Source organism: Cydia fagiglandana, chromosome 7, assembly GCF_963556715.1.
Source record: "Cydia fagiglandana chromosome 7, ilCydFagi1.1, whole genome shotgun sequence".
NCBI classification, from domain to species: Eukaryota; Metazoa; Arthropoda; class Insecta; order Lepidoptera; family Tortricidae; genus Cydia; species Cydia fagiglandana.
The window spans coordinates 10,244,470-10,250,469 of record NC_085938.1 but is presented as its reverse complement, the minus strand read 5'-3'; positions in this window follow the sequence as shown (position 1 = coordinate 10,250,469).

The window sequence follows — 6,000 nt, the reverse complement described above, 5'->3', positions numbered from 1 at the left end:
TGAAACTTTAAAATAAAAAATATATTTATAGTATTTATACTTTATACATAATTAATTGAGTTTGTGGCATTCGATACCTACAGTCGTTTCTCTGGTAGAATATTATTATTAACTTCTATAAGATCTAAACGAACTCATACTCTGTACTATTTTATTATTAATCATGACATACATACCTGTCATGCTACCAGTCATGAACGAAAATAACTTCCCAATGCGGCATTTTCTTTTAAACCACTTTGCATACAGTTTTTATTAAGTATAGTTCGTTTTTTTAGCATTAGAAAGAACTTGGAAGAAGGTAAGCGATCTTGACATGTATTTTAATTGAAAAACGCTTTTTACAAATCAAAAACGATTACTTATGAAAGCAGAAGAATATAATATTGAAATATTATGATAATGTGATATTTGCATTTGCGCCTACTTTAAGGTTACACAGTACTGGCAATAAGTGGAACCCAGTCAAATTTGATTTTGGATAGCAACGGTTCCATGAAATGTTTGTTTACCTTTAGATTTGTCAGTCGATCAATAACAGTACTCATAAAAGGTCTGAATAAATTTCTAGTATTGGTTTAACTGCGTTTTAAATCTCTGCAAAGTCTATCCCCCACAGTGGTTATGGTGCCTACGCACGATCAGTGATCGAAAATAGTGTTAACGGTATTAGAAAGAATTTTTCAGCCGAAATGAGTAGTACTACTGTTAGGATTGATCAACTCAACGATAAAAACTACGAAACATGGAAGATCCAAGTAGAAGCAGTGTTAATAAAAAACGACGGATGGGGATACGTTAATGGAAGTATCGAGAAACCAGAGAAACCAACTGAAGCAGCCGAAGCAGCTAAATGGGAAATAGCAGATTCTAAAGCTAAGTCCGACCTAATTTTATCCATAACACCAAGCGAATTGCGACATGTGAGAGGATGCACGACTTCGCGCGAGGTATGGCTAAAGTTAAAGAACATTCATGCTTCCAAGGGACCTGCGAAAAAGGCTACGCTGTTGAAAGAGTTGTTACTGCGTAAATTGGATGATGATGGTGACTTGAGAGAACATGTCATGAGATTTTTCGATGTAGTAAGCCAATTAGCGGACATGGATATTAAAATGAATGATGATTTGACGTCTATAATGCTCTTGTATAGTTTGCCGTCCAGTTTTGACAATTTCAGATGTGCCATAGAATCTCGAGATGAGTTGCCAAAACCAGACGCATTGAAAATTAAGATATTAGAAGAGGAACATTCCAGAAATCGAAAAGAAAGTGTAGACAAGGCACTTCTTGTGAAAGGAAAGAGGTCTTTTAAGCCAAAGAGTAGTACAGAGCAACGTCAACACGCATGTGATGAGGGCTAATTCGAAATTTAAGTACAAATGTTTCAAATGTCACCAGCATGGACATAAAGCTTCCGAGTGTACACAAAAGAAGAAAGAACAAGATATATATAGTGCAAAGTATGTGTCGAACTCAAGTGACTTACAAAATGTTGATTCCAATTTTGTAACATTCAATTGTGTTTCAGATGTTAATGCTGTTTGCAACGAGAATGGAGATTGGATCGTCGACAGTGGGTGTACGTCACATTTGTGCAACGATGCGGATAAATTTGGTACTACATTACTACCGTTGTCTGGTAAGCTAAATTTAGCGACGAATTCGAGCACAAACGTACAAGGTAAGGGGACAGTAAGATTTTCTTCATGTGATAATGATTCTAAAACTGAAGTGCAACTGCCTAATACTCTATTTGTTCCGGATTTGCGATGTAACCTAATTTCAGTAGCTAAAATTACTGATCAAGGGTATAGCGTTACGTTCAAGAAAAACATAGCTAGTGTTCAAGATAGCTATGGTAACACTAAACTTGTCGCGAATCGTAAAGGTAATCTTTATTACGTTGAGGAACATTGTGAAGGAGTGTCTGCGATTTCTGAGCGAAAGGTTGACGTATGGTCGTGGCATGAGCGTTTAGGTCACTTAAATGCAAAAGATCTTGTCCGAGTCTTGAACAAATCTGGCATGAACTTAAAGATGACAGATGTAACTGAGTTGTACGATTGTGATATTTGTGCGAAAGGAAAAATGAGTAGGTTACCCTTTTCTAGGTCGAGTGGGCCATGCGATGAAAAGTTAAGAATCATTCATTCTGACGTCGTAGGACCCATGCAGCATACGTCAATAAATGGAGCGAAATATTTCGTAACCTTTATCGACGATCATACGAGATGGTGTGAAGTATATTTTCTTAGCAAGAAAAGTGAAGTCTTCACTACATTCAAGGTATATAAAAATCACGTAGAGAACCTATTTGGACGTAAAATAACTTATCTCCACACAGATAACGGAGGCGAATACTGTAATCGAGATTTCGACGAGTTCCTGAAGAAAGAAGGAATAGCAAGACAATTGACAATTCCTGGAGTACCTCAGCAGAACTCGGTAGCCGAAAGGAAGAACAGAACTTTGGTAGAAATGGCAAGATGTATGCTGATTTCATCAGGACTTTCTCCGGGTTTCTGGGCAGATGCTGTAGCAACGGCTTGCCACGTTAGAAACCGTTGTCCGACCAGAAGTCTTGAAGGTGAGATACCTTTTGAGAAATGGTTTGAGCGACCTGTCAAGTTAGACTACTTACATAAGTTTGGGTCTAAGGTACACGTCTTGGATAAGTCAACCGGGAAGGACAAGTTCGCACCAAGAAGTCTGGAAGGAATCTTTGTAGGCTATCCTAGAGATCGCAAGGGTTACAGAGTATGGATGCCGAAACAACGACAAGTTATCATGTCAAGAGATGTGAAATTTCACGAAACAAAAAGTGAAGATATGGAGAACGTGAACCTGAAGATTGACCCCTTTGAAATCGATAAGGGAATATCGGTAAATATTCAAAATCAACCTCTATCGGTAGATGTAGAATTCCATCCGACTCAAACTAGTGGAAATCCGGTCATACATATCTTCAATCACGAGGATGAGTGCATCGACTCATCGAGTGATCGTGATCCAGAGCCCGAGGGAGATGATGTTTCCGTCGAAGCCCGCCAAATGACAGACGATCCAGACACTGTCACCGAACCATCTCAACATGATCATCATCAAGACGACGTTCATGTTGATGGGGGGAGGATAGTTAAGAGAGGTCCAGGGCGACCGCGACTGGAACGAGGTCATGTTGGACGTCCACGGAAGATATACAACATGGTTGACGTAGAGCCACAGGTTCCATTGGAACCACAAGTTCCCTTGGAAGGAGGCGTTGAATCGACTGATAACTCATCAGTAGACTCACTCATCAATGACGAGTATGCAGACTGTGAGGATTTCGTTGGAGTCGCTGAAATAACTCTAAAGGAGGCCTTATCCGGTAATGAGCGAAAAGGATGGAAAGATGCAATAATTTCAGAAGTTAAAAGTTTAATCAAGAACGATACTTTCGATGTTGTCAAGAAACCTATGGGTCGAAATGTTGTTGGTTGCCGCTACATATTGACAACGAAGTTGAATGTCGACAAAACTGAGAAGAAAAAAGCCAGACTAGTTGCGAAAGGTTTTAGCCAACGTTACGGCGTCGATTATCAGAAAACCTTTGCGCCAGTCGCTAGGCTCGACTCGGTAAGATTATTAGTCGCACTTGCAGTGGAACTAGATCTTGAAATTCATCAGTTGGACATTAATACGGCATATTTAAATGGATTATTAGAAGAGGAGATATATATGAAGGTGCCAGATCTCCTAGATGAGTGTTTGCAAGATCTAACACGATTGGAGCAGCCAGGTTCAGTTTTGCATGAAAAGGCTAGCAAGATGTTATGCGACCTGAGGTCTGGAGGCAGTGTGTGCAGGCTCAAGAGGTCGCTGTACGGGCTTAAACAAGCTGGTCGTCAGTGGAACATCAGACTGGACGAGCAGCTGAAGTGCATGGGAATGCAAGCATCTTTAAATGAGCCGTGCCTTTATTTTAAAAATATAGATTCGCAAACTAAACTCTTTGTATTAGTTTACGTAGATGACATTCTCGTCGCTTCGCAAAGAGGTGAATGCATACAAGATTTCAAAAAGGAACTGGCCACTAAGTTCGAATTGAAAGATTATGGCATTGCGAAATATATGTTAGGCATAGAGTTTGACAGATGTGACAAAGGAATGAAATTGTCACAAGAAAAATATATTGACGATTTATTCATTAAATTTAATATGTATACATGTAAAACGATATCTACGCCTATGGAATTTAAACAAAAGTTAGAAAAACCTGTGAGTAAGTGCAGTGAAAGTGAACAGTATCCATATCGTGAAATTATAGGTTCTTTGATGTACCTCTCTACGGGAACGAGACCCGACATTACGAATACGGTGGCTGTATTGAGTCAATTCTTGGATTGCCCTAATGAGGAATGCTGGAACGCTGCAAAGCGCGTGCTGCGATACCTAAAGCATACTAAACAATATGGACTTGTTTACAAAAAGACAGGTAAATCATTGCATGGTTACTCGGATGCTGATTGGGGAGGGTGTTTGATAGATAGGCGTTCTTATTCCGGTTATGTTTTCATGTTAGGAGGTGGATGCGTGTCCTGGAAGTCACAGAAGCAGAAATGTGTCAGCACCTCATCCTGTGAATCGGAGTACGTAAGCTTGGCCTCGTCAATGAAGGAAGCAGTTTACTTGAACAGCTTGCTTACTGAAATTGGGTTACGTAAGTTTGCACCATTATCTTTACATGTAGATAATCAGGGGGCGATTTGTCTTGCGAACGATCCAATGTTCCATTCTCGGAGTAAACACATTGACATAAGGTACCACTTTGTACGAAGTGTATTAAAGGACAATAAGAGTATTGAGTTAAAGTACTTACCGACCGACTCAATGCTTGCCGACATATTAACGAAGGCTTTGCCTAGAGAAAAGCACTACAAGTGTATGCGTGGTTTGGGCATTGCTTGTTAATTGTTTACTTTTGTAATAGTTGTTCTTTGATATAGAATAGAATAGAATAGAATAGAATGTTTTTATTCGTGACAAAACTTATAGATAAAACAACAGGTAATACTATCATGGTCACGAAATGGTCCCGACTCAGCAGGTGCTAGCCTAAAGGCTAGCGCTGGTCTTCCGTCGGGGCCATGGACTATTACGTCTAAATTATAAAAGAACACATTATGACTATAATATTATATAATAAAACTAAAATTACAGTTAATATGACAGTTAATATCACTTTAATTTGTTTGTATGTTTTATTGTGTTACCATTTGTTTAGAATATGCACATTAAAGGGGCGTATTGAAATATTATGATAATGTGATATTTGCGTTTGCGCCTACTTTAAGGTTACACAGTACTGGCAATAAGTGGAACCCAGTCAAATTTGATTTTGGATAGCAACGGTTCCATGAAATGTTTGTTTACCTTTAGATTTGTCAGTCGATCAATAACAGTACTCATAAAAGGTCTGAATAAATTTCTAGTATTGGTTTAACTGCGTTTTAAATCTCTGCAAAGTCTATCCCCCACATATAAAATGATTGTATTAGATTCATAATTGTTACATATTTGCCGTAACTTATTTATAAAATGTGTTTTTCAATTAAAAGACACATCAAGATTGTTTACCTTATTTCTAATGCTAAAAATAACGAACTATAGGTACTTACTGTTTTTATTTGCGTAAAAATATTAAATGATTTTAAACTGTCTGTAAACCGTTAGGAATAATTTATATTTGAATAAAACAATTTTTTCTTACAAGTGATTAAGCACATTCACAAAAATAAGTACTTACCGGTAAATATGGACTTGAATAACAATTCTAACAGGAGTAAATAGGTACTTTAGTTTATTAGGCAGGTACTATATTAATCCTATAATTATTTTATTATAACAATATTATATAAATTGATACCTGCAGACCACACAGAAGTTCCACTGAATAAAATATCTGGGTAATAAACAGCCATTTATGGTCTTCATATTACCTTTTATTCACCCAAA